This window comes from Myotis myotis, unplaced genomic scaffold (assembly GCF_014108235.1).
Source record: "Myotis myotis isolate mMyoMyo1 unplaced genomic scaffold, mMyoMyo1.p scaffold_m19_p_2, whole genome shotgun sequence".
NCBI classification, from domain to species: Eukaryota; Metazoa; Chordata; class Mammalia; order Chiroptera; family Vespertilionidae; genus Myotis; species Myotis myotis.
The window spans coordinates 112102347-112127667 of NW_023416324.1; the positions used below are offsets into that span (position 1 = coordinate 112102347).

General features: G+C 42.5%; 1 protein-coding gene across 5 annotated transcripts in view; it reads left to right on the forward strand.

The window, feature by feature from the left end:
* Positions 1–325: 325 nt before the first annotated feature.
* RNF13 (ring finger protein 13) overlaps positions 326–25321 on the forward strand; it is a 239882-nt gene continuing 214886 nt past the window's right edge. For 3 of the 5 annotated variants that reach the window (XM_036348560.1, XM_036348563.1, XM_036348562.1), the window contains exon 1: positions 355–489. The gene's annotated coding sequence lies outside the window, so the exon portion shown is untranslated. Of the gene's footprint in view, positions 490–25321 lie in introns of all 5 variants that reach the window. The other 2 variants (XM_036348561.1, XM_036348559.1) reach the window with 2 other exon arrangements.

The following is a 25321-nucleotide window of genomic DNA, read 5'->3' on the forward strand; positions in this document are numbered from 1 at the left end:
TGTCGGGCTGCTTTCGCCCAACAGCCACATCAGACCTGGGCTGCCGGACCTGGCCGCTCGGTCAGGGCCCCTCAGGACCCCACGGGCCCCACTCCCGGGGGCACAGTCCTCTGCGCCAGCCTGCTCCCTCCCCGGCCAAAAGCAGAAGTCTGCCCCACCCTGCCCTCAGGGGAAGACCGATCGCGCAGTCAAGAACTTGACTCCACCAACTGGGCATTTCTCCGAGCCCCGCGAGCAGGCGGAGACACGGCGTGGGTGCGGGACGGAGCCTTAGCAAACACAGCCGGGGCCCAATGGCTTACTTCCGCCTTCGGGTGCAGGCCAATGAGGCGCGTGGGGCGGGACTTCCGCCTTGTCGCCGTGCTGTTGTCCCCGCTGCCGCTCCGGGCTCTGGGGTCGGTGAGGAGACCCAGTCATGGAATCAGGTTAGGACTTCTCCCGCAGAGACGCGTCCCGCGAGCCTATCCGTGTTGTGGGGCCAGCTTCCAGGTAAGAACCCCCGCGGCCTCGGAGTGGCCGGGCGCCGGGCCTGGGCCGGAGAACACACCCCCTCGCCTGACTTGGAGCTGCGAGGTCTTTGCTGTTCTTCCCCAGGCTGGGCACAGAGGAAAATAAGCTTTTCGTAAAAGGTTATAAAGATAAAAAGCTCTGCCTTGGGAAGGCCGAGACTCCCCCACCCCACACCCCACATCCCTCTCATGAGTTTGTATCTGAAGTTGCTGGTTTATCCGTTTGGCTCCTCACACTCCCCTGCCGAGGTGGCAGGAGCTTGGGAAGATGTTTGGAAGGCTTCACTTGCCGCGAAGTCCCCAGGCTAGACTTTAGTTGCGGGGACTCTTTAATGTTTGGAAAAAAGAGGCTGTCACCTCCTTTCTTCCCAACCTTTTCCCTCCTCCTTTTCCACTCCCTCGCCCCCGCCCAATGGGAGCTCAGATTGTAGGTGGGACGTGACTCTGCTGGACACCGAGTCCCCGGCCCGGCCTCTTAGAGTCCGCTGCTCTGCCCGGAAGGAAGCCTATTGCGTGACCGGCAGAACCCTGTGCGGGAGAGGGAGCAGCCCCACCCGAGGCCAAGCGACCCCAGAAGCACTCAGGCCACCAGTAACTTTGGTGGCAGCCGCTGAGTGCTCTGTCAGCTTGTGGTAAACTCCTCAATTTTGGTCTAATTTGGCAATAATAAATTTCCAAAACTATCGTTTTGTCCTCAGTTTCAGTACCCTGGGCAGCCACTTAGGTCCTCTTGTGTCCCCAGACCTGACCGACTGTTATTTGTCAGTGATGCAGCAGGAACAGTGAGAACGAAGACATTTCTTTCAACAATGATCTGTTGTTTTCCAAGGAGAACATCTGCAGTTTTGATACAATATAAGTCAGATTGGGCGTGCCACCAAAAGAGTTTAGTATATTAATGGATTTTGGAATCAATTTAGTGCATTGACATTAACATTAGAAAGAGAAAGAGAGGGAGAAATATCAGAGGACATCCTATGGAGTAAGAGTAGATATTTATTTCATGAAGTTTTTGTTGGTTTTTAAATATGTGTATATGAAGAAGATGTTAATGTTATTCATTAATTGAAATAATGAATTAATTGAAATAAGTTATTACATAGTTAAGCCTCAATGTTTTTTTTTTTAATAATTGGTAGAGCTCAGTTATTTTTGTGTTAGAAATGACAATGTTTTATTAATATATTTTTTACTTCTGCTTTTATTTGAAGCCAACCAGCTTGTTGTCTCCATGTGTAATAGTAAATCATGTGGGCAGAATCTTGGTTTGTGCAGTTTCAGTACTTGAAGGGTTTGGAATAAACTCTCATCTATCCTTGTTTAAAGCTCATTTCTCTCAAGTATTTTGTTACTAGCAGTCAATACCCTTCCTTTGATAGTTTTCTGCATCAGAGTAACATAGATGTAGTAGAAGTTTTTCAGGTACTAATTTTAGCAAAGTAAGGGTAAGACTAAGGGTATGATAGGTTTATGTCTTCGAGTTACATTGGGTAGGAAGGCATTTTATGTTTTATAGTTATTGCCATAGAAAAATGAAATGAAATGGCTTGGTCAAATTTCATGGTATGCTTACTTGATATTGGTATGACCTAAAAACAGTTGGTGTTTAAGTAAAAAGTATGATTTTGGACATTTTAAAATCTGGGAATTAATGTTTAGCATAAGGCAAGATGAGTTTAAATCAAAATAGTATTTTGCATCATTTGACATATTACTGCCATATGGTATTGCATATGGTAGTTTCACATGACAAAAAGGGAAGAAAGTTGGTAAGCATTGTTAGTTTTCTTAAAAGAGGAAATAGTGAATTTCTTTTTTTACAACATGGAGTTTAATCATTGTTTAAAAATAAATGTATTCTGCAGATAGTTATTGAGCATATATAAAAATACAGTATTAAGCTTTCACATTATGTAAAAGTTGTTTTGGAAATAGAACATATAATTGATATAGTCAGAGTTTACATATCATAGCATATAAATAGCAACAACAGTAATAATAGTTAGCATTGATTGTTTACTAAGGGCGAAATACAAGTCTAAGCACTTTATGTTATCTTATGTAATTCTCACTGTTATCAATGTGGTAGATAGTACTATTACCCCCTTTTTACATGGGGAACGAAGGCATCACAAATACATAACTTGCTGAGTTAACACAGGTTGTTACTGGAGTTACTAGAATTTGCATGTGGGCATTCTGACAGTAAAGCCTTCCATCTTGTGTTATGTTTTATTAAAAAGTACAGAACGCTGTGGGGTTATTTTGGATTGTTTCCTTGCTGGTTTGGACGACTTTGCGTAAGCTCTTTTGGCCCTCAGTTTCTTCAACTCTTCCTTAAAAAAATGTAGTAAGCCACTATGTGTTTGTGGGAACTAGGATAATTTGTAAAGCATTGGACAGGATATGTGTTCAATGAATGATATGCCTCAGCCATTTTTCTTTCCTTGAGGATGTGAACATTCAAAATATTGTTAGAGGTTGGAGGAGGATGGGAGGCGAAAGCTAGTTCCACATAAGGACACTGAACCATCAAAGGTACTGAGGTAGGAAAGCAAAGTTGTATGTTTAAGGAACAGGCTGGTAAGTGCCCCGACCCGCGGGACAACAACGGGGGATCGAGGAGACACCCTAGGAGAATGAACAAGCAAGGGACACGAAAGAATGGAGGCAAGACAAGTTCTGATCAAGCCTCAAACTTTATTCTCACAGCGGCAGGATATATACTGTTTTAGGAATGGGGGGTGGGCAAAGGGGTCTATGGGCAGTAACCTATTACTAGAGATTTATCAGGCTCCTGATGGCTATGCTTATCAGTGGAGATATGTGATTTAGCAGGCTCCGGATGGCTGTGTGAGGGTAGTTTATCTTTAACTGCTGGCCAATTTGCAAGACACAGGTGGTTTCTGGTAATTAGGAGTTTCTGGAGGAACCAGAAACTGATAGTTCTTAAGATGGCTTTGTCTAAGCCAATATCTCTAATGGCTCCCAACAATTCCTCCCTTTTTCTTTATTAAGGGTGGGCTTTAACCGACTGGGGGAGCAGGGACCTGGTTCCCCCCGTGGGATGGTGGGATCCCACCGTCAGTGGCTCTTGGTATCTTTTGGGGAGGAGAGGCAGAGCCGATAGTTATGTATGGATACCAACCTCTATGCAAACCAGGTGTGCTCACAGGGAAATCCAGAGGAGGTCGAAAATTTTGTGACCTTCCCTTGCAGTGCTTTGCCGTGCACCCAGGTCGGTGCCCATGCCTTTCTCCTTCTATGGGGAGTAGGCAAGCATCCCTCTGGCGTCATGCTGTCCCCGCAGGGAGGGAGTTTTAGCAGTCATTATAATCACATTCACGGTCTAACATGGCTAGACGATGGTAGTGTACCTGAATGGGTTTGGCCAGGACGCTATCAACCTGCTGTTTTACAAAGTCTGTTAATTTTCTAAAAGCCCAGGGGCCGAAAGCTAGGATTAGGAGAAGGCTTATAAGGGGGCCGAGAACAGGAAGCAGGTAGGGCAGGAGTCCGTTCAATCCGCTCCAAAGGGGGTTCTCGAATAATTCTCTCCGTCTCTTCACTAGATCTTCTTGTAACTTCTTTATCTTGTCTCGGACGATCCCGGATTTGTTGGCATAGAAGCAGCAGCGTTCCTGTAGGGCCAAGCATATTCCTCCCTGTTCTGCTGTGAGCAAATCTAACCCTCTTCTATTTTGTAGTACTACTTCAGCTAATGAATCTATCTGATCTTGGAGATCATTGATAGTGCCTGAGAGAGCTTGGACATCATCAATTAGCTGGTTAGATAATTTGTTATAGGTATGCAATGCTGTTCCTAAAAAAAGGTCAAGAGAGGTCAATACAGAATGCTTAAGTGCCTTTCCCTTAGTTAATGGGCTAGGTAATATACTGTGAGCCCTGATGTGGGTGATATAAAAAGGGTATTTTCTCTGCTGCACAATCTGTTGAACTTGCTTAAATAGTAAGAATAAACTTTGGTCACTAAACCATTTCAACCGGGCAGTTTCAATTCTACTTACTAGGCCCGAAGCAAAAGAGAATCAGAAATTATGTTAACAGGCTGTTGGAAATCTTGCAACGCAGCCTTAATAGCTTTTAATTTAATTCTTTGCACAGAAGTATGACTGGTCAGAATTTATAGTATGATAGGCAGCTTTCCCATTTGATGACCCATCAGTAAAAACAGTTAAAGCTTCAGGAATTGGTTCCTGCCTAGTATTTTTTGGTATAATGATGGAGGTCTTATTTAAAAATTGTAGAAGTTTATCTTTTAATAGGTGACAGCTAAGTTCCCCTGAATATCCACTTAACCCAATTTGTCAATTTACGTCAGTTTGAAATAACATTTATTCTTTTAACTTTACTTGTCCTAAGTTATGGACAGTAAATGACATTAATTAAATTTCTGGTATAGTCTTTAAGTAAATTTACATAAACTTTGTTTAAGGAGGCAAAACATAAATTATTTAATTTAGCTTATGAGGTCCAATATATTGATTTTTAATTTTAGTTAGACATCTGAAGGAAACCTCTTTTTATTTCCTTCCAGACAGCTTTCTTTCTCACACAAGCAACAAATGTAAGGAATATGGTTGCCTTTTGAGATTTTAACAAATGCTGTTGCAAAGCTATATATTTCAAGTGATTTTTCATTTATGGTGACTAATTATTGTCAGATTTAGTATTTTAATAACAATTTGTAAATGTTAGCAATTACATTTTTAAAGAATATACCCTTTGGCTTATATGCATCTACAGAGGAATCATGGGAAGCCTTCAGTAACTTTTTTTAGAAGAATTTTTACTTTACTAGGATTCAATTGCTTACAAGGATTAGTAAATTCAGTAAAGCTTTATGTCTGATACACGAGGTGCAAATGCTGCCCCACCTCTAGCCTAATTTAAAATGCAGTAGTGAGGAGCTGTTGTATTTCAAATTACATCTTAAAATCTCACTGCTGTATTTTAAGAAATATTAAACAAAATAACTTGTTTTGCCCTTTCTCAGAGGCAAAAACTTAAAATATATTTATTAATTTTTATTTGATAAAGCTTTCCATGTGATTTCAAGTATAGTTTTGAAATCCAACTTTAAAAGACCATTAAATATATATATATGATTTTAAAATTATATACTTATTATTATTAAGAGATATTTAAACTCATTTCTCAATCAGTAACATTAAGACTAAACTTTAAAAATGCAAGATATAATCAACCAACAGATTTAATACTGTCCTCTAGATTTTGTATGAGGCATACTCAGATCTCATTTAATTCAGTATTATGTTATTTTAAGATACCTAGGTGTAAACTCCAAGTTCTTAAATTTCACAGCAGCTTTGGAAAACCACACTTGAGCCTGGCAAGGCAGGCTTGGCCCAGCCTTTGATTTTAAAAGGACCATAATTTTTTCCTCTGGGGAAGGTCAAGAAACAAGGTTTAGCCAACATTGTTTTCTGCCCCTTGCTTGCCGGTGGGAAGTTTCAAAATTGGCCTGGGGGAGGAAAGGGGGGGGGCTGTTTTCCCTGGAAGAACAGGTTTGGCCTACCCTGGACCAATCAGATGTAAATTAACCACATTCTTTAAGAATTTGCTACAGGCGGGAAGCAGCCCCTTTCTCCATCAGAAAGGCGTGGCTAGCCTTTTTAATTAACAAAGGGCCGGTTTTTTACTGGGCTACTTAGATTTTTATAATTAAGATATTTTTAATAATTCTTGGGGTTCGAATCCAATTATTTTAAGGCATTTACTTTAGCAAATTTTTGTAACAGAGACAATATACTGATATTCCTTTTAGAGGTCTTAAAGTTAGCTTTGGAATAGGCTTCATTAACATTATTATGGAAAAATACCAATCTTGTTGCTAGAATTACTACCCTGGGTCAAATTCGCCATTTTCTTTAGGAAATAATCAGTCTTGGGTTTTATTCTGCTCATTTGTAAAGAGAGAGTCCAGCTCAAAACTCTATCTAAATGTCCAAAATCGGAACTTGCGCGCATCAGTTTCGAGCCAGGTTTTCTCTTTACACGTGAACAGAAATCCCAGACGCATTTTAAATTTTGTAAAACTTTTCAATTACGCGAAGGAGACTTTAAATTAGAGGAGGCGTCCATATTGGATCGCCATGTGCTCCCTTTTCCTTTCCACTACATCCTGCTTTTGGGGGAAGTTTCAGCAAATGACTCAGATGGCGTATTTGTTCCCAAAGTCATGCTTAATAGAAAAACAGATTTTAAAATGTATTCTATAATAACATGCAAAAACTGTAAAAGATTTCCTTCTAAAATTTTAACACTTTAAACATGCAAATCAAAAGTCTATAATAAACCATGAGCAAAGGTCAGTGACGAAAGTGAAAAAATTCCTTAAATCTTTCTTTTTAACCCGAAATCCTCGAGCCTTGAGGGACTCCCTGAGCCCCCTGGGAAATGCTTAAATGTTTCTCTTAACCCTTACTCCCCGTGTCCTGAGGGACTCCCTGAGCCCATCTAGAAATACCTCATGAGAGTTCAATGAGTTGCCCATTATTTTGGCTGGATAGTTCTCAAGATTTCCTCCTCCACGTAAGCCTCTGGGACGTATAAACCCCGTGCCAGGTCAGCTGGGAATTTCTTAAATCCCTGGTGATCCTTATGTAACCGCTCTCCTTTTACCTTACGGCCTCTGCTCGCGTGTCATAGGTTGGGATGTATAAGCCCCATACCAGGGTGGCAACCACTAAGACATAGCGAGCTCAGAGTTTGCCAGAGAGGGCGACACAGGTCGGGCCAGAGAAAAATTACTTTTCCCAGTGATTCAGAGTTTTCACTGCCGGTGTCGGGTACCCTTCACTCTTCCCCGAACGGCGAGGTGAAGTGCTTATTAGTGGACTGGAGGGAGATCAAGAAAACTAAAAAAGGGCCAGCCAAAGGGGGTGCCAAAGAGGGTGAAGGCTCTCAAGAGGTATTTTGAAATTCTTGCTTGGAAAGTTTCGTCTGCTTACCTTCACAACGATCTGTCTCACGGGCGGGCGAAACCGTGGCGATCAAGATGCCGAGTCTTCACTCACGAGTCAATACTGCGCGGCGACTCTATGGGGTGCCTGGCCAGGCGCTTCAAGCAGACGTTCTCGCAGGGGGTCCCCAAGTTGCCACGTTGGGCGCCAGACTGCCCCGACCCGCGGGACAACAACGTGGGATCGAGGAGACACCCTAGGAGAATGAACAAGCAAGGGACACGAAAGAATGGAGGCAAGACAAGTTCTGATCAAGCCTCAAACTTTATTCTCACAGCGGCAGGATATATACTGTTTTAGGAATGGGGGGTGGGCAAAGGGGTCTATGGGCAGTAACCTATTACTAGAGATTTATCAGGCTCCTGATGGCTATGCTTATCAGTGGAGATATGTGATTTAGCAGGCTCCGGATGGCTGTGTGAGGGTAGTTTATCTTTAACTGCTGGCCAATTTGCAAGACACAGGTGGTTTCTGGTAATTAGGAGTTTCTGGAGGAACCAGAAACTGATAGTTCTTAAGATGGCTTTGTCTAAGCCAATATCTCTAATGGCTCCCAACAGGTAAGGATACCTATTTACAGATTATGTAGATGCTTAATACCAGGGTAAGGATTTTGTACATGATTCTTAGTTGAAAAGAACCCCTTTTTATGGATATTAATTTTTTTTTTTTTTTATGGATAGTAATCTTTAACAGAAGTCTGGTGTAGTGGAAGCCTGGAGGTTGGAATACAGTGGAGTTAAAAATTACAGTAGTTGAGTCAAGAATGATGACAGTGTGATTGTAGTGAAGGGTATAGAGACCTGAGAAATGTTTACGTTGACATTGGGAACTGACATATAAGTATAAGAAATTTTGGGGAGGATAGTGATCTATTAACAAAAACAAGGATATTATGAAGAACAGGTTTTGGTGGAAGGGGATTTAGGAGAAGAATTTATGATAGGGATTTTGGTTTTGGAGCTGAGGAGTTGTTCAGATGTTTGGAAATGTAAAATGGGAACTGGGAGCTTTGTATGTTCCATAAAAATCTAAGAGATGATTTGCTCACATTTTGAGGAAAATTCGCCTGTGGGTCAAAGTTTCAAAGGGGTGATGTGACTCTTGAAGGTCCTCAGAAATGCTAATTTCTCACTTAATAGAGGAGTACCCACTATTTTTCTCTGTGATATGTTTTGTGTCCTGGGAGGACAGGAAAGAAGGTAGGTGGGAGGGAAAATTTTGGAAACCTAGCAAGACTCCTATTTATTATTTCAAGAAGAGCCAATAAATTGGAGGCTCACTAAGAACTTGGAAAGATGCTGTGATTTTTATGTAGTGCCAGGCATTCATACACACAATTGAATGTTAAATTGTAACATCTTCAGATTTGTTATTTTTGTCATCCCCACTTTGTTACCCTTAATAGCAAAACCTTTCAAAACAGAGAACCTGTGCGCTTTTTATGGAGCAGCAACAAGAGGGGACCTAGTGAGATTGTATTTTGCTTACAGCTAAGATTGTGGAAGGAGAACCTCAAAGAATAAGAGAAGAAGGCTACATGATGGGAAGAAGAGAAATTCTGTGAATGAATCTCTGCTACCCATTCTCTGGCTTCAGTTTCCTCATTTTATAAAATGACGATGCGATAAGAGAATTCTGACCTTTGGTAAGAAGGAAAGAAAACCATTTGGAGACCCTTCACACTTGAAAAAACAGCTCAGATCTAAGAGTAGTAGGCCTTTAGGTTTTCTCTTTGGGCAAATTTTCTGGGGTTTGGTGTATTTGAATAGGGCATGATGCTAAATTAAGCAGTATAATTTATCCATCTCTGAACTATTTATACTTCCTTGTAATGGAAGGCCTGAGTTACTGGCCAATCGAATAAAATATTGAACATTAGGCACGAGTGATAGGACAAGGAAAGGTTTACATATTCTGTCACACTATTGTTGGAAACATTACTTGGAGCCTGCTACTTATGGGTTTTTCTACAGCATTCACTCACCAAGTATTTATTAAGTGCCTTCTATGTCTGTTCTAGGCACTCAGAGTACATTAGTGAACCAAAGAGACAAAATCCTTGACCCCATGGAAATTATCTTTCAGTGGGAGAAATAAGGTAAATTTTAGTAATGGAAAGTAATTAGATTTTTCTTATCCTATCTAATAATAGACAAACATGGTAATTGACTGTACCTTCGCTACGCCTACCATGGGCTAATCAGTGAGATATGCAAATTAACCGCCAACAAAGATGGCGGCGAATCTGCATACTGCAGGCAGGGCGGGACAGCGCGAGCTGCCAGCGTGAGCCGGCATCCAGGCCCTCGTGGGTGACCCCAGAAGCCGCCTGCCTGCTGCCCGTCATCGGATTCGGTCCCGGGCCGCAGGCAGGCCAGCCCCGGAAGCCCCAGGAGCCACCTGCCTGCTGCCTGTCATCGGATCCGGTCCCGGGCCCCAGGCAGCCGGGCCCCAGAAGCCCCAGAAGCCGCCAGATATGGCAGTAACTCTATCAGTAAGCACTCTGAAAGTCAGTGGCATAAATGCACCAATTAAAAGACAGATTATGAGGGTGAATCAAAAACAAAACCCACTTTAAATATAAAGACACATATAGAATAAAAGTAAATGAATTAAGCTGCAGCCTGTTTTGCTCAGTGGATAGAGCATTAGCCCGTGGACTGAAGGGTCCCAGGTTTGATTCCAGTCAAGGGCATGTACCTCAGTTGCTGGCTTGATCCCCAGTCCCTATCAGAGCATGTGCAGGAGGGAACCAATCAATGTGTCTCTCCCTTTCCCTTCACTCTCTCTAAAATTCAGTGGAAAAATATCCTTGGGTGAAGATTAACAAAAACAAAGTAAATGGATTAAGTAACATTAAAGAGATTATAAGAAAAATATATTCCAAATTTTGTTAGTTGTATAATGGTTATGTTTAAATTATTAACACCTAAGAAACTGGGTGAAGGGTACATATAATATGCTGTAGTATTTTATAGTTTTTTTTACATGTATGAGATTATTTCAAATTAAAATATTAAAAAATTAAAAATCAATAAAATGTTAATTGAAATGTATCTGCATTACATGAAAAATCTCCTAATTGCTTCTAGCATAATTTATTAAATTGTGCTAAAATTTACAAGGGTTCAATTAAAAAATATCTTAATTCTAAATGATATAATAGAAAATATATAATAGTGCAGTTATAAGCACTTATTTGAAAATAAAAATTTAAAGAAGTGAATTTAAAGAAGGGATTAGCTAAAGAAAATATATGCACAACCCATGGACACAGACAACAGTATGGTGATGGCCAGAGAGAAGTGGGGGGCAAGAGCTGGGTAGAGGGGGCAAAAGAGGGGAAATAGGGACATCATATAACCTATCTAATAAAAGAGAAACATGCAAATTGACCATAACCCCGACACCCTTCCCATTGGCTAATCAGCAGGATATGCAAATTAACTGCCAACCAAGATGGCAGCCGGCAGCCATGCAGCTGAAGCGAATAGGAGGCTTGCTTGCTCCAGTGCCGGAGGAAGCCAACATTCCCGGCCTGCCGCTGCCAGCCTCTGAGCTGCACTCTAAGCAACTATGTTGCAATTATAGAAGCTAAACAAGCTCCAGAGACCTGCTTTCAGCCAGCTTCAGCCTCAGAGCTTAGAGCTGCAGTGATGGCAACAGAGTTTCAATTATAGAAGCCAAACAGACCCAGAAACCTGCTTTCAGCCCTCAGAGCTGGAGCCGGCTCTCAGCTCCAGTGACATCTATAGAAGGTAAATAAATCCCAGAATAAAAAAAAGAAAAAAGAAAAAAAGGAGAGGCTGGGAGCTTAAGTTGCCCTCCAGCCTGAAAACGGCTCTCAGGCCCTCACCCAGACTGTCCAGGCACCCCAGTGGGGACCCCCACCCTGAAGGGGGTGTGACCAGCTGCAAACAGCCTTCAGCCCGTCATCCAGGCTGGCCAGGCACCCCAGTGGGACCCCCACCCTGATCCGGGACACTTTCAGGGCAAACCAGCTGGCCCCCACCCATGCACCAGGCCTCTATCCTATACTACAGGCAGGGTGGGATAGCGCGAGCTGCCATCCGGGTCCCATGTGCAGCCCTGGGCAGCGGGGCATAAGCCCCGCCCCCAGCCAGGACCCCTGTGTGCCACCTGAGCCCCCAGCCGGGACCCCTGTGCTGCCCAAGCCCCGTACTGCTAAGCCCTGCCCCCAACCGGGACCCTATGACTATTGGAGAGCAGGAAAGTGCCACTGGGCCCTGGGTCCCTGTGGTGATCCGGCCATCGGTAAGTAGAAAAGTGCGGCCTGTAGGCAGCCCCCAGCTGCGCCTGATCCGGGAGCAGGAAAGCAAGCCCGGCCTGAGGGCAGCCCCAAACTTTCCCTGCTCCCCGGTCGCCATGGGGTCCAGGAGCAGGAGAGCAAGCCCAGCCTGTGGGCAGCTCCAAGCTGGGCCTGCTCCCTGGTCGCCATGGCGATCCGGGAGCAGGAAAGCCTGGCTTGCAAGCAGCACCCCCATCCTGGCCATAGCTCAAGGGAGAGTACAACATGCAGTGGAGGCCAGGAGCCTGAGGGATCAACACAGAGGGGCTCCTGCTCCAAGCCTCCACCGTGTGGCTGGGGGCAGGCCCCCAGCAGACACACACACACAGTGCCTGCTCTGAGCCTCCAATGTGGCTGGGGGCAGACTCCCAGTGGGGACACACACACACACACACACACACACACACACACACGGCAACTGCTTTGAGCCTACGTGGCGTGGCTGGGGGCAGGCCCTAGCAGACAGAGACACACACACACACACACACACACACACACACACACACACGACGCCTGCTCTAAGCCTCTGCTGCCAGACTTGGCCATCAGTAGGACATCCACTGAGGGCTCCCGGACTGTGAGAGGGGCAGGCTGGGCTGAGGGAACCCCACCCCCCAGTGCACGAATTTTGTGCACCGGGCCTCTAATAATAATAATAATAAAAGGCTAATATGCAAATTGACTGAATGGCAGAATGGCTGGTTTCTATGATGCGCACTGGCCACCAGGGGGCAGACGCTCAATGCAGGAGCTGCCCCCTGGTGGTCAGTGCACTTCCATATGGGGAGTGCCACTCAGCCAGAAGCTGGCTCATGGCTGGCCAGCACAGAGGTGGTGGCAGGAGCCTCTCCCACCTCCGTGGCAGCACTAAGAATGTCCAACTGACTGTTTAGGCCCGATCCCTTGGGGGGCCTAAGCCTTTAGTCGGACATCCCCCAAGGGCTCCTTGGCTGCCAGAGGGATGTCTGACTGCAAGCTTAGGCCTGATCCCCCAGGGAGTGGGCCTAAGTCAACAGGTGGACATCCCCCAAGGGGTCCTGGACTACAAATGGGCGCAGGCTGGGCTGAGGGACCCCCCCCCCCCCCCCGCCGAGTGCACAAATTTTTGGGCACTGGGCCTCTAGTACTATCTATAATAATAAAAGTGTAATATGCTAATTAGGCCGGACATCCTTCCAGATGACCTTCTGGATGAAGCTGGGGGCCAGAGGGAAACCCGGGTCCTGGGTGCCAGAGGGAAGCCGGTGCTGGCAGCTGGGGGAAGGAAGGCCTACTCTTGCATGGATTTCGTGCATCAAACTCTAGTCCTACATAATAAAAGGGTAATATGCAAATTGGCCAAACAGTGGAATGACCTGTCGCTATGATACACACTGACCACCAGGGGGCAGATGCTCAAAGCAGGACCTGCCCCCTCCAGGCTGGTGAGCACAGCAGTGGTGGTGGGAGCCTCTCCCACCTCCACGGCAGTGTTAAGGATGTCTGACTGACGGCTTAGGCCTGGAGTGGGGGGCCAGGTTGCGGGACTCCCTGAGTGCATGAATGTCGTTCACTGGGCCTCTAGTATATTTATAAAGAGCAGAATCTCAGAGGGTGGGTGATAGGTTATCAATTGAAGACCTTGAATACATATATGCATAACCCATGGATGCAGACTGTGGGGTAGTGAGGGCCTGGGGGTGGGCTGGAGGGGGTTGATGAAGGAAAAAGGGGACATATGTAATACTTTCAACAATAAAGACTTAAAAAAAAGAAAAGGGTATAAGCCACCTGAATACTCTTTATGGCAGAATCTGTAAATCGATTTGCTAAACATCTATTCCAACCTTCTTCTAGTTTTGGGTACTATACATGTTGGAGAGCAAAGTAACTATTTTCCAGACTTCTTTCTAAATATGATTTAGGTTCTGCTCATCAGACACTCTCACACTAGACACTAATTTGGATCTGGATTAGGTGAAGGGAGAGACTGGGCACAGGGCATGCCTTTTGCTGGAACAAACTGCAGCAGAAGCAGCCCTGACTGGTTTGGCTCAGTGGATAGAGCGTTGGCCTGCAGACTGAAAGGTCCCAGGTTCGATTCTGGTCAAGGGTATGTACCTTGGTTGCGGGCACATCCCCAGTGGGAGGTGTGCAGGAGGCAGCTGATCGATGTTTCTCTCTCATCGATAATTCTAACTCTCTGTCCCTCTCCCTTCCTCTCTCTAAAAAAATCAATAAAATATATTTTTAAAAAAACTGCAGCAGAAGCAGCATAGATATAGAGCTAGCAGGTGTAGCAACTGCGCTTCCCGATTCTGCGCCTTCTACATTGTCCCGACCCGCGGGACAACAACGGGGGAACGAAGAGACACCCTAGGAGAATGAAACAAACAAGGGACACGGAAGAATGGAGGCAAGACAAGTTCTGATCAAGCCTCAAACTTTATTCTCACAGCGGCAGGATATATACTGTTTTAGGGACGGGGGGTGGGCAAAGGGGTCTATTAGCTTATCAGCAGGGTTGTAGCAGGCTCCGATGTGGCGGTAGTTGCTTCAGGGAATAGGATGGTTATCTTTAGCTGCTGGCCAAATCGCAGGACACTCGTAGTTTCTGGTAATTAGGAGTTTCTGGAGGAACCAGAAACTTATAATTCTTAAGATGGCTTTGTCTAAGCCAATATCTCTAATGGCTCCCAACACTACATTATGGCAAAGACAATAGCTTCCTTGAGAGCTCAGTTCTTCAGTGCAGTTTGTTAGTTCTTGGAAGCTCAGCCTGGGTCCATTTCTTCTACTTTTCCAAAGACTCTTTAATCTGCCTTTAATAAATCTTTTTCCCTTGGGGAAAAAAAAAGACACTGTCTTAAACAGGCGATAAAAGTACTGTACCACATTGTACTTAGTTTTGTAGAGCACTTTGAAGGAACAATGTCATTCTTACTCATGTTTGTCTCCCCATTTCCCTTCCCAATTGAATGACTTAGATGTATTTAATAATTAGCAAATGTAGGTACTTACTAATGGGGGGGGGGGAAGGTTGTGTTAAGGTGGGGGCCATATCTTAAAGATAAAGAAATCAGTTAAATGTAGCAAATATGAAGGACCTTTATCCTCTCACTAGATTGGAGGTAGGGAAAAAGAAAAGGGTGCTATGAATTGCATTGCCTGGCTTACCTATGAGGTTGAAATGGAGGTAGAGTTATATTGTAGCTGAAAACATAAACATTAAGGGTGACTTTGCATAAATAACTTAACCTCTGTTCCTTTCCTCATTTGTAAAATGAGGTAGTTGAAATTTTCTAGTTAAAAAATCTGCTTTTAGACTGGTGCAGCCACTGTGGAGAACAGTATGGAGTTTCCTCAAAAAACTAAAAATGGAACTCACATTTGACCCAGTAATCCCACTTCTAGGAATATATCCCAAGAAACTAGAAATACCAGTCAGAAAGGATATATGCTCCCTTATGTTCATAGCAGCACAATTTACCATAGCTAAGATTTGGAAACAGCCTAAGTGCCCATCAGCAGATGAGTGGATTAGAAAACTGTGGTACATCTACACAATGGAGTACTATGCTACTATGAAAAGGAAGGAACTCCTACCATTTGCAACAGCATAGATGGACCTGGAGAGCATTATGTTAAGCGAAATAAGTCAGTCAGAGAAAGATAAATATCACATGATCTCACTCATTTGTGGAATATAATGAACAATATAAACTAATGAACAAAAACAGATCCAGAGACAGAGAAGCATCGATCAGACCGTCAAACCTTAGAGGGAAGGCAGGGTAGGGTAGGGGGAAGGAGGAGAGATCAACCAAAGGACTTGTATGCATGCATATAAGCATAACCAATGGACACAGACACTAGGGGAGTGAGGGCATGAGTGTGTGTGTGTGTGTGTGGGGGGGGAGGAATGGGGGATAAGGACACATATGTAATACGTTATTCAATAAAGAAAAAAAATCACATTAGAAAAATCTGCCTTTAAGATTTCTTACAGTTTTACAGTCTCTGTTGCAGAAATGTTTTACTTTATAATGTAGATAAAATAGAGCTGATCATGAGCTTTCATTGAATAATAATAGGAACTAAATTTATACTCTTTTTAACAAACCAGATGTTTAAAAAGGATGCCTACAAAATTAATGTTACCTATTTGATGTTATTTACTAGTAAGACCACAATGTAATTTCAAAAAAAGCAAATTATAGCCTAATATATAGTTTTCCCTTTTGCATTATGTAAAAAAAAAAGCAATGATACTTTACATACTAATAATGGATCTTTTAAAAAAATTATCTTTATTGTTAAAAGTATTACAGTTGTTCCCCCCTTTTTTCTTTTCCCATTGACTCCCTCCATCCCACACCCACCCCTCCCAAGCCTTAAGCCTTCAGCACACTATTATCTGTGTCCATGGGCTATGTATATAAGTTCCCTGGTTAACACCCCCCCCCCCCCCCCAGGTTCCCTCTGAAATTGGTCAACCCCTTCCATGCTTCTGTCTCTGGACCCATATTTTCATACTTTAATTTTACAGCAGCCTTTGATTATTGTGTTAGATGTTGAGTATACTAGATTGAAAAGGTTTAGTTTCTAACTTCAAAGAGTTTAAAGAATAATGAAAGTGATGAACAATTAAATTAGTTTAAATTGGCACAATGGCTGGGAAAAGAAAAAGTTCATATGGTCGGAGAAGAAAGAAGGAATAGCTAGCATCATAGAGCCAGTTTATGAAGAACTTTCTGTGCTAGTTCACTATTTAGTTTTGAGCTTTTTTCTGAAACTTATTTTATCTGTTAAGGAATTTTATGCAGAGAGTAACATGATCAGGCATTTTTATATCTACCTTTATAATTCTTTTAAGGAAAAGGTCCATGAGGAAGATACTTATGTTATTTCTAGTAATTTCAACATTGTAGTCCTACTTGAGGAAATCAGTCTTTTAACTGTGAAATAAAGTTTGAGGAACAATGTCAATTTTGTGATTTTAGAGTATGAGTAACCTTGAAAATTTTAGACATTAAAACATTGCATCCCAGCCAGTGTGGCTCAGTGGTTGAGCATTGGTCCATGAACCAGGAAGTCATGGTTCGATTCCTGGTCAGGGTACATATCCGGGTTGCGGGCTTGGTCATCAGTGGGGGCCATGCAGAAGGCAGTCAATCAATGATTCTCTTTCATCATTGATGTTTCTATCTCTCACTCTCTGTCCCTTCCTCTCTGAAATCAATAAAAATATATTAAAAAACAAACAAACAAAAAAAACCCACACAAAAAAAATAAAACAAAACAAAAAAAACATTTCAGTGTTGGTTAGAGTGTCGTCCAGTACTCCAGAAAGGTTGTAGGTTTGATCCCGAGTCGGGGTGCATACATAGGCAACTGATTGATGTTGTTCTCTCACATTGCTGTTTATCTCTCTGTGTGTCCTTCCTCTCTCTCTCAAATTAATAAACATATTCTTGGGTGAGGATTAAAAAAATCAAGAAAAACCCACAAACATTTCAATGTTTATAGCCGTAAATTGAAAAGACAGATGAAATTTTGGGATATTCTGCTCATTGAAATAAGAGACCTGCTCTGGTCAGCTACAAGAATTTGATTTATAATCATTTCCCAGGGGCTAGAAATTTGTTGAATTTTAAATGATTGAATGTGACTCTGGTTCAGGCTCAATTTTTAATGATCTTGCTATCCAGTTACACTTTATAGAGGGAATGAATTTCCAAGGGGGAAATAACCACACTTGGTGATTGGTGAATATTTCTAAATCAGGCCATGAAAGAGAATAGGAGTTTAATTTCTATTTTGCTTAGTTATAAAATTCAAATGTTGAAGAGTGCTTTATTTGCCTAATTAATGGTGCTTGTAATTTATATGTTTGACCTTCAAAAAGGAAGAACTGTGGTTGTAATTTATACATTTGTCAACATGTATCATAAAAATTAATTGCTTTAACATTTTTATGAGGTGAAATTCATGTAATATAAAATTAATGATTTTAAAGTTAGCATTTGAGTGGCATTTAGTTCATTCACAGTGTTGTACAACTACTACTGCTATATAGTTCCAAAACATTTTTATCACTCCAAAATAAACCCTAAACCAATTAAGTAGTTACTCCCCATTTCCTGCTGCCCCCAGTCCCGGCAACCACCAGCTTGCTTTCTAGTTCTATGAATTACCTGGACATCTCATGTTTATTCTGGAAATCTCATATAAACAGAGCTATATAATATGTGACCCTTTGTATTTGCTCCTTTCTTTTTTTTTTTTTCTTTTTGGCCCCTTTCTTTTTTTTTTTTATTTTTTTTTAAATTTCTTAAAGTATTACAAAAAGTATTACATATGTCTCCTTTTTTTTCCCCCCGCCCTTGACAATCCCCTGGCCTCCCCTACACCCCAGTGTCTTATGTCCATTGGTTATGCTTATATGCATGCATACAAGTCCTTTGGTTGATCTCTTACCCACCCCCCTCCTGACCTCCCACCCTCCCGGCCTTCCTGCTGTAGTTTGACAGTCTGTTCGAGGCAGCTCAGCCTCTGTATCTATTTTTGTTCATAAGTTTATAATGGTCTTTATAATCCAGACATGAGTGACATCATGTGGTATTTTTCCTTCATTGACTGGCTTATTTCACTTAGCATAATGCTCTCCAGTTCCATCCATGCCGTTGCAAATGGTAAGAGTTCCTTCTTTTTTATAGCAGCATAGTATTCCATCGTGTAGATGTACCACAGTTTTCTAATCCATTCATCTACAGATGGGCACTTAGGCTGTTTCCCGATCTTAGCTATGGTGAATTGTGCTGCTATGAACATAGGGGTGCATATATCCTTTCTGATTGGTGTTTCTGGTTTCCTGGGATATATTCCTAGAAGTCGGATGACAGTGTCAAATGGGAGTTCCATTTTCAGTTTTTTGAGGAAACTCCATACTGTCTTCCATAGTGGCTGCACCAGTCTGCATTCCCACCAGCAGTGCACAAGTGTTCCTTTTTATCCACATCCTCTCCAGCACTTGTCCTTTGTTGATTTGTTGATGATAGCCAGTCTGACAGGTGTGAGATGGTACCTCATTGTTGTTTTGATTTGCATCTCTCGGGTGATTAGTGACTTGGAGCATGTTTTCATATGTCTCTTGGCTTTCTGAATGTCCTCTTTTGAAAGGTGTCTATTTAGATCCTTTGCCCATTTTTTGATTGGATTGTTTATCTTCCTTTTGTTAAGTTGTATGAGTTCCCTATAAATTTTGGAGATTAGGCCCTTGTCAGATATGACATTGGCAAATATGTTTTCCCACACAGTGGGTTTTCTTGTTGTTTTGTTGATGGTTTCTTTTGCTGTGCAGAAGCTTTTTATTTTGATGTAGTCCCATTTGTTTATTTTCTCTTTAGTTTCCAATGCCCTAGGAGCTGTATCGGTGAAGAAATTGCTTCGGCATATGTCTGAGATTTTGTTGCCTTTGGATTTTTCTAGTATTTGTATGGTTTCCCGTCGTATATTTAAGTCCTTTATCCATTTTGAGTTTATTTTTGTGTATGGTGTAAGTTGGTGGTCTAGTTTCATTTTCTTGCATGTATCTGTTCAATTTTCCCAACACCATTTATTGAAGAGACTATCTTAACTCCATTGTATGTTCTTGCCTCCTTTGTCAAATATTAATTGAGCATATTGGTTGGGGCTGATTTCTGGGCTCTCTATTCTATTCCATTGATCTATATGCCTGTTCTTGTGCCAGTACCAGGTAGTTTTGAGAACAGTGGCTTTGTAATACAGCTTGATATCTGGTATTGAGATCCCACCTATTTTGTTCTTTCTCAGGATCACTGCAGCTATTCGGGGCCATTTTTTATTCCAGATGAATTTTTGGAGAGTACGTTCTAGGTCTGTGAAATATGCCATTGGTATTTTAATGGGAAGTGCGTTGAATTTATAGATTGCTTTGGGCAGTATGGACATTTTAATGATGTTGATTCTACCAATCCAAGAACATGGTATGTTCTTCCATCTTTTTATGTCTTCCACTATCTCTTTTCTCAACATCCTGTAGTTTTCTGAGTAGAGGTCTTTTACCTCTTTAGTTAAGTTTATTCCTAGGTAGCTTAATTTTTTTGGTGCGATGGTAAATGGGATTGCTTTTTTAGTCTCTCTTTCTGCACATTCACAATTGGTGTATAGAAATGCCATAGATTTCTTGGCGTTAATTTTGTATCCTGCTACATTGCCGAATTCTTTTATTAAGTCTAACAGTTTATTGATGGAGTCTTTAGGGTTTTTTAAGTATAATATCATGTCATCTGCAAATAAGGACAGTTTTACTTCTTCTTTTCCAATTTGGATGCCTTTTATTTCATCTTCTTGTCTAATTGCAATGGCTAATATTTCCAGTAGTATGTCGAACAGGAGTGGTGAGAGTGGGCATCCCTGTCTTGTTCCTGTTCTTAGGGGAAATGGTGTTAGTTTTTGTCCATTGAGTATGATGTTGGCTGTGGGTTTGTCACATATGGCTTTTATTACGTTGAGGTATGATCCTTCAATTCCCACCTTGCTGAGAGTTTTTATCAAAAATGGGTGTTGGATTTTGTCAAATGCTTTTTCTGCATCAATTAATATGACTATGTGGTTTTTTTCTTTCAATTTGTTTATGTGATGTTTCACGTTTATTGATTTGCGGATATTGTACCATCCTTGCATCCCTGGGATAAATCCTACTTGGTCGTGGTGTATGATCTTTCTGATGTACTGCTGGATGTGATTTACTAGGATTTTGTTGAGGATTTTGGCATCTTTGTTCATGAGGGATATTGGCCTGTAATTCTCTTTCATTGTGTTGTCTTTACCTGGTTTTGGTATTAGGGTGATGCTGGCTTCATAGAATGAGCTTGGAAGTGTTCCTTCCTCTTGAATTTTTTGTAGTAGTCTGAGGAGGATAGGTTTTAGTTCTTTCTTGAATGTTTGGTAAAACTCCCCTGTGAAGCAGTCTGGTCCTGGGCTTTTGTTTGCTGGAAGCTTTTTGATGACTGCTTCAATTTCTTCCATAGTTATTGGCCTATTGAGATTTTTAGATTCTTCCTGATTGAGTTTTGGAATGTTGTATTTTTCTAGGAATATGTCCATTTCCTCCAGGTTGTCTAGTTTGCCGGAGTAGAGTTGTCCATAGTATTTATTAACAATCATTTGTATTTCTGTGGGATCTGTTGTTATTTCGCCTCTATCATTTCTGATTTTGTTGATTTGGGTCCTTTCTCTTTGCTTCTTGGTGAGCCTGGCTAGAGGTTTGTCAATCTTGTTTATCCTTTCAAAGAACCAGCTCTTTGTTTCATTGATTTTCTGTATTGTTTTTTTGGTCTCTATGTCATTTATTTCTGTTTTAATCTTTATTATCTCCTTCCTTCTGCTCACTCTGGGCTTTTCTTGTTGCTCTCTTTCTAATTCTTTGAGCTGTAGATTTAGATGATTTACTACCATTTTTTCTTGTTTTTTGAGATAGGCCTGTAGAGCTATAAACTTCCCTCTCAGGACTGCTTTCATTGTGTCCCAAAAATTTTGGATTGTTGTGTTTTCATTGTCATTAGTTTCCAGGATGTGTTTAATTTCTTCTTTGATCTCATTGGTAACCCAATCAATATTTAATAACGTGCTATTCAGCTTCCAAGTGTTTGAGTATTTTGAGTTGTTTTTTATTGTAGTTTATTTCTAATATTATGGCCTTGTGGTCTGAGAAGATGCTTGGTATGATTTCAATCTTCTTGAATTCGGGGAGACTTTGTTTGTGACCCAATATGTGGTCTATTTTTGAAGATGTCCCATGAGCACTTGAGAAGAACGTATATTTTGTGGCTTTGGGGTGAAGTGTTCTGAAGATGTCAATTAAGTCCATCTGATCTAGTGAGTCATTTAGGATTGCTGTTTCTTTGCTGAGTTTTTGTCTAGAGGATTTATCCAGTGATGTCAGTGGTGTATTAAAGTCCCCTACTATGATTGTATTGTTGTCGATCTCTCCCCTGATATCTTCTAGGAGTTTTCTTATGTATGTGGGTGCTCCTGCATTGGGTGCATATATGTTTACCAGGGTTATATCCTCTTGTTGTATTGATCCTTTTAGTATTATGAAGTGGCCTTTCTTATCTCTTGTTACGGCCTTCACTTTGAGGTCTATATTGTCTGATATAAGTATTGCTACCCCAGCTTTTTTTTCATTTCCATTTGCCTGAAAGATATTTTTCCATCCCTTCACTTTCAGTCTGTGTGAGTCCCTTCTAATGAGGTGGGTCTCTTGTAGACAGCAAATATATGGGTCATGTTTTTTTATCCATTCAGCCACTCAATGTCTTTTGATTGGACCATTTAGTCCATTTACGTTTAAAGTTCTTATTGAAAGGTACTTGTTTGTAGCCATTTCTATTTTTTTTGTGTGTGTCTGTTTTGTTTCTGAGCTTTTTAGTTCTTCTTTTTACACCAGTCCCTTTAGCATTTCTTGCATTGCTGGCTTGGTGGTGATAAACTCCCTTAGCCTTTTTTTGTCTGTGAAGCTTCTTATTTCCCCTTCAATTTTGAATGATAGGCTTGCTGGATAGAGTATTCTTAGATTCAGTCCTTTGCTTTGCATCATTTTGTAAATTTCTGTCCATTCTTTTCTGGCCTGATGTTTTTCTGTTGAGAAATCATTTGATAATCTGATGGGGGATCCTTTGTAGATAACTCTCTGTTTCTCTCTTGCAGCCTTTAAGATTCTGTCTTTGTCTTGTACATTTGCCATCGTTATTATGACGTGTCTTGGTGTGGGTCTTTTGGGGTTCATCTTGCCTGGGACTCTCTGTATTTGTGTAACTTTTTTCTTCCCCATATCTGGGAAGTTTTCTGACATTATTTCTTCAAATAGATTTTCTAATCCTTGCTGCTCTTCTTGTCCTTCTTGCAGCCCTATTATGCGTGTTTTACTTCATTTCATGTTGTCCTGAAGTTCCCTTAGGCTCTCCTCCTGCTTTTTGATTTTTTTCTCCAGTTGCTGTTCAGATTGAGCTTGTTTCTCTGCCTTATCTTCTAATTCACTAATTCGGTCCTCTGCTTCTTCTAGTCTGCTGTTGAAACTTTCCATGGTGTTTTTGATTGTAGCTATATCACTTTTCATTTCTTCCTGATTCTTGCATAGGTTGTTGATTTTCTCATCCATCCGGTGAATGAATTGTACAGCCATTATTCTGAATTCTTTTTCTGTCATGTTGCATGCTTCAACTTCATTAGTTTCCTTTCTTGGTGACTCCTCATTTTCTTTCCTCTGGGTGTTGTTTCGTCTCTTCATTCTGATTATCTCCCGATGGTTCAAACGTCGAGTTGCGTGGGCCTGGGCCGTGTGCAGTGGGAGCCTCCCACCACCCTAGTGTCACTGAAGAGCTCTGACACTAAGATGCGTGGTTGTTGTGGGTTGGTGGGAACCAGGCTCACTCAGAGTCAGTGTTGTCAGCACTCAATGTGGCCTCATACGCACCCTTAGAATCAGGGACCCTGCCTGCACTGTGCTGAAACAGAGACCCCCCTGAAGCGTGTTGAAAACCAGAGCCCCCTAGTGTGCGCCAGGAGTCAGAGTTCCCCAGAATCCAGTGTCAGAGTCTCTGTTGCTTCGCGTGACCTTGCCTTGAGAATCAGGGTCCCTGTGTGCCCTTGCACCAGGAATTGGAGTCACTGGCTCTTAGTATGAATGCACAGGAGATCAGGATCTCAGGCTCAGGTGATAAGAAACACAGTCAAGTCACTGGTGCTTGGTGCTGCCACTTGCCCAGAGAATCGGGGTCCCTGGGCCTGTGATATGTGGGACAAATTCCCAGTGTTCGGGCGATTGCTCCCAGCCCAGGGCTCAGAAGCCGGCAGTGCGCCTAGGCTCAGTTCCTGGGGTCACGTGTTTCCTTCCAGCCCAGGTCTCAGAAGCTGGCAGTGTGCGTAGGATCAGTTCCAAGGTGCTCGCGCACTTCCAGACTAAAGATCCTGGAGCGCTGAGGCCCCAGCAAGGGGTGGGTCTATCAGTTAGTTACTCTGGCGCTGCCCGCAAGCCTGCAGGAAGTGGGGATGGGCTTTGTTACTCATGGATCTGCCGCGGGGATTTCTGAACTTTTGGTGTCCGCAGGTCTGTAGCTGTGGTCACAGGTCTCTGTCCCCAGTGGCTGCAGGGTCCTGGTATGCGTCTGAGATCAGACTGGGTGGTGCTGAGGCCAGGATCGTAGTCTCAGGCAGCTCTGTTTCCCAAGATGGCGTGGTCGCCGTGTCTGTGCTGGCCGCCCAGGAGTGTCCGCACAGGGAGCGGGACTCCGCCGCCTAAGACTGCCCGGTTTAGCAGCCCCTTAGAAGACCTGCAGAATCTAACTGTCCCTAGCTCATACACACACACCACGCACGTCCACACACTCCTCTATCACTTCCTTGCGCTCTCACACTCTCTCCCTCCCTACCTTCCTGCTGGTCGCCATTTTGGAAGTCTCCTGTATTTGCTCCTTTCACTAGCATATTCTTTTTGAGGATCTTCCATATTGTTGCAAGACACATTGTATATATCAGTACTTCTTTGCTTTTTACAGTTAAAGCATTATTGTTGTACTAGTGGCCTGGTGCATGAAATTTGTGCACATTAAAAGGGAATTTATTAGAAAAATATTTAATTAATTATTAGAAATATTTTAATATTGCTATTTGCCCATTCTCTATAATAGAAGTGTCAGAGATGAAAGAAAATTAGTAAAATGTATATGAAAATCTCCCTCCTGTCAGAGTCTGGGGTTTGCTGCGGACCCAGTGTCAAGTCTCCACCCACCCACGTGCCTTGGAATTGCGCAAAACCCAATCTGGTCGGCCCTACCCCTGTCAAGCCCTGCAGGGTGGGGGCCCAGTCTCAGATCCCCCGTCAAGCCCCGGTGGGCAGGGGGTGCAGCCTCAGGTACCCCGTCAAGCCTTGCTGGATGGGGGGACACAGCCTGAGGTCCCCCATCAAGCCCTGCCGGGCGGGTGGCGCAGCCTCGGGTGCCCTGGCGCCAGGGTGAGGGCGCGGCCTCAGGTCCCTCGGCCCCAGCCTCAGGTGCCCTGGTGTGAGGGCATGAGGGTGTGATGACCATTTGCATACTAGCTCTTTATTATATAGGATAGTATGTACTACCCTTCATCCACTTATCTGTTGATGGACATTTGAATTCTTTCTACCCTTTGAACATTGTCAATATTGTTGCTATGAACATTAATGTATAAGAATTCATCTGAATGCCTATTTTTATTTCTTTTGGATATATACCAGGAGTGCAATTGCTTGGTCATATGGTAATCCTATGTTTAGCTTTTAAAAAAAAATTAAATTTTTTATTGTACTAGTGCATGAGTCTCCTTTTTCCCCCATTGACCTCTCCCTGGTCACCACCACCCCCCAGCACATGGCCCCTACTGTCTTTGTCCATTAGTTACACTCATATTCATGCGTACAGGTCCTTTGGTTCATCTCTTATCCCCTCACCCCCCAACTC